Source organism: Equus asinus, chromosome 25, assembly GCF_041296235.1.
Source record: "Equus asinus isolate D_3611 breed Donkey chromosome 25, EquAss-T2T_v2, whole genome shotgun sequence".
Taxonomy (NCBI): Eukaryota; Metazoa; Chordata; class Mammalia; order Perissodactyla; family Equidae; genus Equus; species Equus asinus.
Genome location: NC_091814.1, coordinates 17,496,944 through 17,509,433, shown reverse-complemented (window position 1 = coordinate 17,509,433; position 12,490 = coordinate 17,496,944). Strand labels below are relative to the sequence as shown.

The 12,490-nt window shown below is 40.5% G+C and overlaps 2 protein-coding genes across 21 annotated transcripts in view; one reads left to right on the top strand and one right to left on the bottom strand.

Moving 5' to 3' along the window:
- DAP3 (death associated protein 3) overlaps window positions 1-4,276 on the bottom strand; it is a 37,161-nt gene extending 32,885 nt beyond the window's left edge. For 2 of the 12 annotated variants that reach the window (XM_070497888.1, XM_070497890.1), the window contains exon 1: window positions 4,219-4,276. The gene's annotated coding sequence lies outside the window, so the exon portion shown is untranslated. Of the gene's footprint in view, window positions 1-2,857; window positions 3,350-3,926; window positions 4,063-4,218 lie in introns of those variants that run through there. The other 10 variants (XM_044758593.2, XM_070497893.1, XM_044758591.2 and 7 more) reach the window with 8 other exon arrangements.
- Window positions 3,371-12,490, top strand: part of ASH1L (ASH1 like histone lysine methyltransferase) — a 199,998-nt gene continuing 190,878 nt past the window's right edge. For 4 of the 9 annotated variants that reach the window (XM_070497873.1, XM_014837019.3, XM_070497872.1 and 1 more), the window contains exon 1: window positions 3,919-4,057. The gene's annotated coding sequence lies outside the window, so the exon portion shown is untranslated. Of the gene's footprint in view, window positions 3,664-3,918; window positions 4,173-12,490 lie in introns of those variants that run through there. The other 5 variants (XM_070497868.1, XM_070497871.1, XM_070497869.1 and 2 more) reach the window with 5 other exon arrangements.

Below are 12,490 nucleotides of genomic sequence, written 5' to 3'. Positions count from 1 at the left end.
AGTGCCTATCACTTTGCTTAAAGAAAAGTTTCAGTTATCCCACACACCCATTTAACTTAAAGCACAAACCACAATCCAAGACAGAGTACTTTGGAGGTTAGTAATGATTTGACTCTCCTTTCTGTATTAGTTTCCTACAGCTGCTGTAACAAATAACCACAAACTTAGTGGCATAAAACAACATAAATTTGTTATCTTAGAGCTCTGTGTTTAGAAGTCCCAGTCAAAGTGTCTGCAGGAGGGCCGGCCTGGTGGTGCAGCGGTTAAGTGCACACATTCTAGTTCAGCGGCCCAGGGTTTGCCGGCCCAGATCCCGGGTGCAGACATGGCACCGCGGGGCAAGCCATGCTGTGGTAGGCGTCCCACATATAAAGTAGAGGAAGATGGGCACGAAGTTAGCTCAGGGCCCGTCTTCCTCAGCAAAAAGAGGAGGATTGGCAGCAGATGTTAGCTCTGGGCTGATCTTCCTGAAAAAAAAAAACCCCAAAAAACCAGTCTCTGCAGGGTTGTGTTCTTTCCGGAGGCTCTAGTAGAGAATCTGTTTTTGTGACTTTTCCAGTTTTTAGAGGCTGCCCTTTCATCTTTAAACCCTGCAACAGCCAGTCAAGTCTGTCATACTGCATCACTCTGACACTGACTCTTCTGTCTCCCTCCTCCATCTTTTCAAAACTCCTGTAATTACAGTGGGCCTATCAGCTAATCCAGGATAATCTCCCTATTTTAAGGTTAGCTGATTAGCAACCTTAATTCCATCTGCATCCTTAATTCCCTCTTGCCATGTAATAACATATTCACCGGTTCTAGGGATAGATTAGGACATGGACATCTTTGGAGTAATGGGGGAACCATTACTCCATCTTCCCTGCCTTTCTTGGTTCAAATAATTCAGTGTTCATTCATTCAATAAGGTCATTTTATTGAGCACTTAATATATTTTAGTCTCTGGTAGGCACTGGGGCATACACAAACGAACAGGATGCTATCTTATTTGCCTATACCCGGCTGACAATTCATAAATCAGTACAGTTACTGACAGCTAGTTGAAGGCAGAGACTATAAGTAAGTAACTTTCTTTATATACTGGTGTAGTGGAATTCCATTAAAAGTGTTTTTTCTAGGGCCAGCCTGGTGGCGCAGAGGTTAAGTGCACACGTTCTGCTTCAGCAGCCTGGGCTTCCCGGGTTCAGATCCCGGGTGCGGACATGGCACTGTTTGGCAAGCCATGCTGTGGTAGGCGTCCCACGTATAAAGTGGAGGAAGATGGGCACGGATGTTAGCTCAGGGGGCCAGTCTTCCTCAGCAAAAAGAGGAGGATTGGCAACAGTTAGCTCAGGGCTAATCTTCCTCAAAAAAAAAAAAGTGTTTTTTCTTTGTAGCATATAGAATTATGTGGCTGATGAGAAATTTTACATGAAGGCAATGTGGTATAATGAAAAACTTAGGTTTTTAAGAGACAGGCAAACCGAAGTCTAAAAATAAAATTGCCAGACTTCTCTGAGCCTCAGGCTTCTCATGTGTAAAATGTGAATAAGATGAACCATCTCAAAGTGTTTATTATAAGGATAAAAAACAAACACATGTTCTTCTGATACAGTATTCCACAAACGTTAACTCTCTTTCCCTTCTCATATTTTAAGTATCTAACATTCATTTCAACATTTTTTTAGTATATGTGTTGCCAAAGTGAGCGCTCAACATTGTTATGACTTGCTTTGCACTAGACTATAAAAAAAATGTTACCCATAGTCCTTGCCCTCAAATTAAAAACGTTGTTGATAGGGTAACATACTTGCATACATGACATAATTAAGGAAAGATTAATGTAAAACCCCAATGGACTCCATTAAGATTTAGGACTTAAATATGGTTAGGAAAAGCAAATATACAGTGAGGTAATTAAGGCTGAATTCCTGTTTACCTTAAAAAAACAAAGCAAGCAAACAAAACCTGATCCATATATTGAAATACGGTAAGGGGGAAATTTAGAAGTGTCTACTTGAATTTCAGAGCTTGACTAGACCTTTGAGATCAATCTAATACAGTGATTTTCAAACTATTCCCTGGATCCCCAGAAATCCACAGATGTGAAGGAAAGGGAAACCCAGGTAGATCCCTTCCCTAATTTATTCTGCTTTACTGTTTGAGTGAAATGAAAAACTAGTAGATTAGATCAATTTTGGGATATGTGGATTTTACTAGTCCATAGTTCTCCTGAATTCCATCATCAAGTAAATGCTCATTCGGAATTCTGAGAAACAAGTACCAATAACCATAGAAATCCTATAGGCCTAGTTTTGCATTGTTTTATTAACGATTTGGTTACAATAGACACAAACTACCAATCACACCCACAAACCTTATCAACATCAACAGTACCGTGACCAATAACATAATACTCTGCACTTTCCCTGTGCCTAGGGGCTAATTCTACATATATTATCTTATTTCACACGCCAACCCTGCAGGCAGATTTAGAGGTAACTAATTTCTATGCCCAGTTTTTCGTTTCTTCTTGCCAGGGAATTAAGGAAAACAACTTTCCGAAGGACACACAAGACATGGGAGATCGAGTCCAGAACTCAACCAGAAATACATGGTTCTTTATTCTCTTAACATCAGGCTCCCTAATGAGGTCGAAGATGTAGCAGTCATCCATGAGGAGCGAGTAAAAGTGCACAGAAACATCATCACGTATAGACAGTAGTGCGAAATTCGAGAAATCTAAGCTGAGCTGAAAGTGGGAAAAAAAGAAAGCCGACCACCGCGCGGGTTCTTCCTGGGGTCCCAAGTCCGCAACACAGAACCCGGAAAAAAGCCCCCGCGGAGGGTCGCCGGCCCTACCGGCCTCACTCCCTACCTCATGGAGGTTCGGGGTCCCGCTCCTTTCCCTCATGGGTCCAACCCCCGGGCCGGTCCACTCCCTCACCGAGAGCCGCGGATCAGGGCTTCTGACGCAGTGAACAGCAGACACGGTCACAAGCCTGCTCCACAGAGCTCGTCCCGCCGCAGAGAAGCGAGCTCGGGTCGTACAGCAGGAAGCTACTCAGCGCGCAGCCGCCGCGGCCTCCAACCGCCCGCCAGAGGAGGGGGGCTAGGCCGCCCCCGGCCCGCTCGCCGCTGGCCGCGGCGAGGGGCGAAGCGAGCCGCGGCGCCGCGGCGCCGCGGCCAGGAAGGTAAGCAGCCATAGGTCTCTGCCCGCCACTCGGGTAATGCCAGTCTTAGCGGCAAGCTCGGCCCGCTTTTGCCTGTCTTTTCCGCCCCCGCTCCTGCAGCCGACGGGAATGGAACAGTCCCGCGGGGGGGATTGTGGGAGGCGCACGCGCGAGGGGTGGAGGGTATGTGGGGGGGGCCGGAGGCGGCGGCGGCCGTGGCGGCGGTTCGTGGCCGTGGGGGTGGGGAAGGGGGGGAGGAAAGAAGAGGAGGTGGAGGAGGAGGCTTGGGCTCCCGCCGCTGAAGGTACGCGTGAGGGCCCGCGCCAGAGCCGGTTGACAGGGGCCGAGGGGACGTGGGGGACCGTGCGAGGAGGCGCCCCTGAGCCAGCGCGTACGGGCTGGCGGGCGCGCAAGGCGGCCGAAGGCGGTGGTTGGTGGGAGCAGCGAGCGACGAGCCCGGATACACTCCGGCGCGTGCGGGCGGGCGTGCGCGCTCCGTCGCCCCAGTCGGGTGAGGGGGGAGGACGGAGGGGGAGAACGCGAGGAGGGAGGAGTGGGTGGTGGGGGGGCACGAGGCGCCCTTCGCTCCCTCCCTCCCGAGGAGCTGCCGCCGCCGCCGCTCTGCCGCCGCCGCTCCCGCCGCCATTTTGGGTTCGCTTTGCGGAGGGGGAGACGATCCCCGTCTCGGTTGCGGGACCCGCCTCCCCTCAGTTTCGCCTGCTTAGCCCCACGCCTTTCCCTTCTCCTCTCTCGCATTTCCGCCAGTCCGCTCACCCGCTGGCCGCCTCCTGACAAGCGGGAGGGATCCGCTGTGGACCAAGGGAAGCGGAGGAGCCTGGCGGCGGCCGCCCCCTCTTCCCCACTTCCCTGCACTCTCATCTCTCTCGGCCTCGGCCTCTGACACGGTGAGTAGAACCGCCAGGGGAGGCCTTTGGGCCTAAGTACTCCCTCCGCGACTCAGTCCGTGGCTTCCTGCGAGCTACTGTCATCTCCCGGACCTGAACCTCCGGGAGAGCGGTGGTAAGGATGGGGGAGGGGAGAGGAGGGCAGGGGATCCTGAGCTTACCGGGAAGTCCCTCCTGGCGGGGCTGAAGGGGTGTCCCTGACAGGCGGGCTCCTGGCTTGGGGGAGGGGGCGGGAAAGTAAGCGAGTGGAGGCGGAGTCGGCTGTGCCCCTGACAGGTTAGTTTGTGTGTTGTGTAGACACGATTGGAGCATCCCCCATAGTCCAGACTGTGTCTGGTTAAGGGATAAGAGTGGCAGGAGGGGTGATCTTCTGAGAGTAGTCTACCTGTACGATCAGGTCTGTGGCGTCCCTGACATGCTGAACTGTATGTAGGAAAGACAGAATGATCTCAGTGTTAGAAGTTTAATAAATGTTACTGTTTAGTTTGTACATGGAAAGACATGTTTTTAGTCTGGAAGACAGATGGTCTCTTGGTGTATAGCGGCTGTGTTTGTGTGTGTATGCAAGGCAGGAAAGTGTTCCGGAAGAGTTTGCTTGTATTTGTGTAAGTGTAATGGAGTTCCCCTTATAAGTTAGCTTATTTTTAAAATAAAACTTGGGATATTCCCTGTTGGTTGATGTGTGTGTGTCTTTTAGGGATTGGGAGCGCCGTATTACTTGTTGGAAAAGAGAAGTGACGGCAATATTTAGACAGTGTAGCGTATGTATGTGGGAGAAACTTAAGCCACTTAGGGTCTTAAGAATAGTTTGTTCTTTTGAACAGAGAGAATTGTGTAAATGTGAAGGCCCAGAATATCTTTAACGGAATAATTACTATGAGAGTGTAAAGAACAGATGGCCTTTTTGTTGACCTGAGTTTATATTAACGTTTTATGATAGAATAATGCTTTTGTATTTTTCACAGTCCTCTTTCAGTTTCTTTGTAATTCTAAATTTCTGTGAAAATGGTAGAATAGGTGTTTTCTCCCATTTTACAAAATAGGAAATTGAGGCATAAAGAGATAATTTTTCCAAGGTCACACGTTAAATTGGTGACAAACTTGGAACTGTAACTCAGATGTTTTGACTGCTAGTCCAGTAGTCTGTTCACCATTCCCTGCTGCCTCAGGAGGTCTTTGTCAGGCAAATCTGAGTCTACTGGAAAGATAACGGCATATGTGACTGGTTGGATTGTATTTGGTAGAAATCAGTTATGTCAGACCTGTATGTGGAACGCAGGTTGTCCTTGCCAGGTGGCATGATTATGTTATTTGTTGTTTATGAAGGAAGCAGAGCATTTCTGACACTTGAGCTGGTGTGTTTGAGGAAGGGATGTCTTCCATAGTTTAACTTATACCAGAGCAACTGCACAGGGGCTGACAGCTTAACTTTAAATGTATGGGAAGAAGGATCTTCTTTCATTCGTGCAACAAATATTTATTGAATACTCAATAAACAGTTCCTGCTTTGGGGTGAGAATAATCAAGGTGACCCTATTGAAACAGTCTGGGTACATATGAGGGGGCCTGTCTCGACAGTGATAATATATTAAATCGAGCGAGATAGACAAGTCAGGGTGGAATTGAAACTAGAAGACCTTCCTCAAAAGTCTTTTCAGTTTGGAGGGAATTTAGATCTTCCAGACATTTTAATATGGAACGATACAAGTGTATTTAAGAATCTAACAGGATGGCCAGTTTGTGATAGAGTGTGCCTTGTTTTGCATTTTCTTTTGGCATATATGTGTAAACTGTTTTTGGGATCTGGGAATTGTTGATCTATGTGCCTGTGAATATTGGAAGTTGTTGGCTGGGCTGAAGGAATTCTTCGAAAGACTAATTTTGTAATAAGGATCCCCTCTATGAATATGAAGGAAGAATATTTGAACTAAGCCAACTTAACTTTATTTTTCTGGAAAATGGAATATTTTTGATATGCTAGATTAGTGGTTCTTAAGGTTTTTTGGCGTCACTTATTCTTCTGAGAATCTGATGAAAGACCCTCACTGTGGAAAATGAACATAAGCACAATCACACAAATTGTGCGTACAATTTCAGGAACTTAAATTCTAATGAAGTAGAACCAGTTTATATTCAGGTCTCTTTTGAAAGGCTTTTAAAAACATATATATAGTTTGAGAGTGGAGTTGTTGATGTGAGTTTAAGATGAAAGGTTCTTTGCCAGTATTTGAGCATGCTGACAGTAAGGAGAATTTTAAGATCCGTGTTTTTTATTTTTTATTTTATTCTTTATTCTTTGCGAACTTATTTCTGCAGTGTTAGTACCTCATTCTGAATTAAGTGATGAGAGAATATAATATGGCACAAATGTTATAGCTTTATTCTTTTTCATTTTTTTTTTATTCTGAAACATCTCTTTCCAGTTTTGCATTGGGACTGAGGTCTTCTAAAACTCATTTCCTGGAGTTTATCGTAGTTATAACAAACATTATTGAGTTAATTCTATGTGGGGGACACAAAGATGGATAATAAAATATATGACCTCTGTCCTTGAAGAGATTTTAATCCAGTTGAAGCTATGAATTGTGTGATGGCAGGAGCTTTCAGAAGGACAAAGAGGAGTAGAAGATGAGGTTTCATGACTTAATAGCTGAGAGTTCTTGCCATTACTTATTCTTAGGAAGCTATAAATTCTTCACACTCTGTATGCAACTTTGTAGCTAAAAAGTGTTTTTTGGTATCATCTGATGTTTTTGGATGAAGGAACTCTGGTTTGAAAAGGAGGCAAACATTGGTTACATTCCTTATCTTGTTTTGGATGTATTTCTATAGTGAGTTTATGTAAAAAGATCTTAATGTCATTTTTGAATATATGTGTATCTAGAAAACACTTCTGGGGTACAATCCAGTAGCTACTTGACAGACTGCCCATGAATCTAGTACTGGGAATTAAAAGTAATTACTGCATTTTTAAAAGAAGAAGAAATTCAGAAAGGTGTTTTAATAGGACAGGATTCAGTAAGATAGTGGAGAGATCCTGAGAAAAATGGTCTGATTGTCTCTTCTCTTTATTGTCATGTCCTCTGTGTAAAAGTGTCATATAACTTTGTGAAAAGTTTAATATTTTCTCTAATTTTTAACTTGGGTAGTAGGTTCATGGGTTTTTTTCCTTTTTACAACATGTTATATATGTGTGTAGTGTGTATATATTTGTGCCTGTAAACACATATGTGTATAGTCGCTTTTATGTGTGAGATAGTCCATAATTTAAAAAATAATGCTTGTAATAATCACAAGAAATTATTCAGGATCTTTACGGATCAAGAATGGAAAGTGATTTTCATGTCCTATTCTTGAGTTGTATTCTAAAATGCGGAGCATAACTTACCTATATCTTGCTAGGCACTGTGTCTTTACAGTATTAGCGGTGCTACTTGAGGCTTTATTCTAAGTCGTCTTCTGTACCTTGTGAATAAAGAATTGGTCACGTTCAATCCTGCCCAAAATGGTCTGCCTGCACACAGTAAAGTTTTCCATATGTGTAGGTGGTGCATCTCTAGTTAAATAATTTCATGTTGCTATTTGAGTTATGTGTGTTGGTCTAAGTCTTTTAAAGGTAATATACAGCCTTACCGAAATCTGCTGTGAGGTCTACTTTTGTGCCAGCCTTTCCAGAAACATGAGATGTCTTAAACTTGGCCGCCATAAGAGAGGGTAGTGGAAGTAGTTTTTGTTTTGTTTTGAGCTATATTGCTAGGGTTTTTTAAAAATATAATTTTTCTTTAAATTTCTTGTAATTCTTTTTGTTTATATTCTTTTGTATGGAGAGGTTAGATCTTCATATTTACAATTTGTCATCTTAGTTAATGAAAACTGTTAATCTTATATTTCATGTTTTAGAAATCACTTTTTTAGTTACTACCTCTTTGGGGGTGTTAATGGCAGTGTAATGTTGACATAACATAATGAATAAGTTATGACTTCAAGTGATGACAGAAATTTAACGAATAACCTTACTGCTCTTTTAGAGTTGTATTTCCTTCATTGAACATCTAACTTTTTTTATGTTTGAAGAATCTGTAAGATTTTATTTTCGGCATTAATTGTTTTTGCTTTGCATAGTTTTTAGTCGTTTGCTCTCAGATATATGCCAAGTTGATGGCAAGATTATACACTTTTTTATTTTAATTTTGGTCATTTTTTAAATAGAAAATTTCCAGCATACAGAAATGAAGAGAATAATATAATAATTCTCGTGTACTCAACATCAGCTTCAACGGTTATCAACACCCAGTTATCACGCTATATCTGCATCTACTACCCTCTCTTCCTCACCCCTCTTTGCTTATTTTGAAGCAAATCTTCCAGACATTATCTCATTTCATCCATAAATACTTAAGTGTATACATTCTTTTCACTCTTAAATGAGGAATTATTTCTCCATAGTTAGGTTTATGAACTTTTTAAGTAAAGTATCTGATGATAGTTGGAACTAAACTAATTATACCAAATTCTTCTGTTATGCATTACCTGTTAATAGGATTTCCCTTTACAAACTAAGAAGGAATGAGCTGAATAGAAATTCACCTCACTGCTTTTAGATGTTTTCATTAAAAAATGCAAACAGTTAGTTCCTGTGTTTGCTAGAAAAGCTTATTAGCTTTTTTCAAACACACAAGTAAGAAATAATGTCTCTTACTTGTTATTGTTTTGGTTTTTTTAGTCATAGTGACAAGATCCTAAAAACATTCTCTAGTTTCTCTTAGTGCCTTTTCATTTTCTAACTGGATCCACGTACCACAAAAAATCAGATAATACTAGTGATGTTGAACAGGAGCTGAAATTGATCTAAAATCAACTTGCTATTAAAAGAGAATGAAATGTACATTGTTTTGAATTTTGAAATTCTAATTGTGGACATTTGAAAATCCATACCATATCTTAAGTTGCTAAATAAGAAGTATGTTACAAAGGATAATTATCATAATGAGTAGAAACATTGTAGAAAAGAAAGTAAATACTCCTTTTGAGTTACAAAGATGAATCAGAGTATAGAGATTTGAAGTGGTTGCTAGTAAAGTAGAATTTAGATAGATATCCTTTCCTTCTGCAGTAGGCTGACAGTTATATTATAATTCAGATGAATGTGAGTTCCATCATTAGTGAAAGTTTGGTTAACTTATCTTTTGTTATATCTTATGTTATAGTCCTACAGTAAATAAATCATGAATCTTTGACTTACTCTTCTTGTTTTACATTTTATTCTATCTTTTTCACACTTGATACCAAATCGCTGTTCCCATTCAGTTTTATTTGTCCTAAGACCACAGGTGGGCCATGTGTCAGATCATAAAGTAGCTATATCCTGGATTCTTGGTGTAAATGACAGTATTTAGAATGTGGAGATGTTCCTTATTATAAGGTTTCTTAGGCTCCAGAGTTTAAATATTTACTGATATAAGAAGCCTAACAGGGCCGAATGGAGAGAATTTAAAAGATTGTCTTTGGACGAAGAAACTGCTAACTCTGACATTTGAGGAAAGAGGGGAGTGAATCAGTCATGTATAATAATTATTGAGTGAATATTATATGTGGTAGAAGGGTCTTCAAAGGAGATTGGAGGATATAAATCTCAAGTAGAGATTCCATCAAGCTAAATGATAATACAGGTTGGGAAGTTAAAGTTTAGATGCAGAAGCATATCGAAGAAAAAGACAGTAATCACTTTGACACTGCAATGAGTTAGAGATTTAAGTTAATTTTATTTGCATTTGTGTGTTTAACTTGAGAAAAAACTTCAAATATAAAACAAGATTAGGGCTTAGTTTGGTTTAACAGATATTTCTTCTGTTTGTTCATTCATTCATTCATTCATCATTCATCATTCAGCCAACTAACATTTTTCTAATGCTTATTCCATTCCCATTTCTATGCTTAGGTGTTGGGGAAAAAGACATGATTTTTTTTTGCCTCAGAGAGTTGTGAATCTAGTAAGAGGAATCATGTTCACAAACGTATTACAATATACAGTGTAATACATGTAGAGAGGGGAGGAAGTTCTTAAATCTGTGAGGAAAAAGGAAAGGTTAGGGATGGCTTCCTACAAGTGGGAAGAATCAGGTTTTAAAGGATAAATATGAGTTATTCGGTAAGGCTTAGAGAGGGCATTCTGGGTAAAGGAAGATCATCTGCAAAGGTATGAAATTGAGTATAACAGCAGAATTAGTTCAGGGGACTGTAGTTTGGATCAGTATACTTTCCACCCATTCTCCTGTGAGTTCCTTTGTCTTCACTGCTCTGTAAAGGCCTTTGTACTTAGAGATCATCAACAAAATAAAGATGAACCATGTTCAATACACTCTACTTAGACAAAATAGTATATTGTTGCAGTTAAAGATAGCTTCTAACAAAGATTAAAATCAAGAAAATAATTGGTTATGTTTTACTCAGAAAATTTTTACTGCAATACACCTCATTCCTTCAGCATTTGTTAATCAAGCCTTGATTATAATAGATATCCAGCCAAATAAAATAAACGTATAATTGCTTTTCTTAATAACGAACAAATCTCTGAGCCTCCACATTGGTATGTTTCCCCACAATTTGTTGAAAATCCCAAATTGTGATTAAGATCATGGACTCTGAAATCAAATTGACTAGGCTCAGATCCCAGTTTTGCTACTTACTGACTGTATAATCTTTAGCAAAATACTTATGTTTTTTGATTTCTTTGACTGTAAAATGACGACAATACTTACAGTGTAGGGTTGTTGAGGGATTGTGCGAGATAATATGTGTAAAGTGCTTAGCATAATGTATTCATGTAGCAAGTGCAGAATACAAATTTGCCCTTATTTCTCCTCTTCATTTTCTGAAAAGAGAAATTTTTTTAGCAAAACAAATTACCTCCCTTATATATATATATTTCCTATGAGAGGAAAAATTAATGCAAAATACATTTTTGAAAGTATATGTAAACAACTTCCTTACATGTGTACATGCTTTTTCTAATTCTCAATTTATCTTATTTTCCTCACATGTGAATTTTACTTTTGAATATGAAAGTAATTCCCACTTAACTTGAGACTAGGCTTTTGTGTTGGCTTCTTTTTACCTTCTTACCAAATCAAGAATTTGTCTCCAAAGTGAACAGGGATATATCTTAGATCTATAGGCGTGGACAACCTTAAGTCTTTGAATTGAAGTGGGTTGGGTTTTGACAGTTCCTTTTTTAAAGCTTATCAGTATTTCCTTTGAGTTTTAGGAGCTCAGTGCATTCTTCTTCTAAAGTGGAACCCAGCTCTTTCACTAAACAATCTCATTTGATTCAGAAACAAGATCAACATGTATTTATTGAGTGCTTATTATGTGCCAGGCACTAGGATACAGTGCTGAACAAAATAAGGTCCTTGGCCATTTTCATTTTCTTTTTCCAGGACAAGATCTTTCAGTACTGCTTTAACATACTGCTCTCGTCATGTTACATGTGGTTCAAGCAAGACTTTTGTTCTTAAGGTATACTAGAGATTTCTGAAGGAATGTCTTGGGATATGATTGTTTTATGCCAGAGCAAATCAATTCTAGGCCAGAAATCTCTTCCTCTTGAGAAATCTTTATTGTGTGCTTACGTTTTATCCAGGCAATCTATTGGACACTTAGTCCCTTGGGATATCAGTGGGTTAAGACCTTTGTTTAGAGTCAGATAAAAACTAGCATTCTGCATCCTGTGCCTTCTAACAGAAGGGATATTCATTCTTTCATTCAACAAATATTAATTATATGCTTTATACCAAGTACTTCTCTAAGCCCAAGGGATACAGCAGTGAATAAAACAGTGAAAAGTTACTGCCCTCATGGTGCTCACTTTCTATTGAGTAAAATATTAAATAAATGGATACGATGTCATAGCATTTCAGTGATAAATGTTGTACAGGGAATGTAAATAGGGTAAGGGGATGTTAGGTGGTTAGAGAAGTCCTTTGAGGCAGTGGTATTTGAGCAGAGACTTGAATGATATGAAGGACCCCATGCAGCTCTCTGGGGCATGAGCATAAGCCCTGAGACAGTAGTGTGTTTGGTGTGTTTAAGAAATAGGAAGGGGCTGGAACAGAGTAAACAAGGCAGGGAAGAATAATAGGAAAGAAGAGGTTAGGTAGAAGAGGTAGCCAGGGGCTAGATAATGTAGGAGCTTACAAGACTTGGCTAAGTGTCTAGGTTTTATTCTGGATTTGACAGGAAGCTATTGGAAAGTTTTGAGCAGGGAAGTGACTTAATCTAATATATGCACTTTGAAATGCAAGAGTGGTGTAACCAGAGTGACCACTTAGGAGCCCATTGTAATATTTGAGGCAAGAGATGATTGGGAGTTGAACCTAGAGTGTTATCAGGGAGATGGATTTGGGAGATGGATTTGGGATATATTTTGAAAGTAGT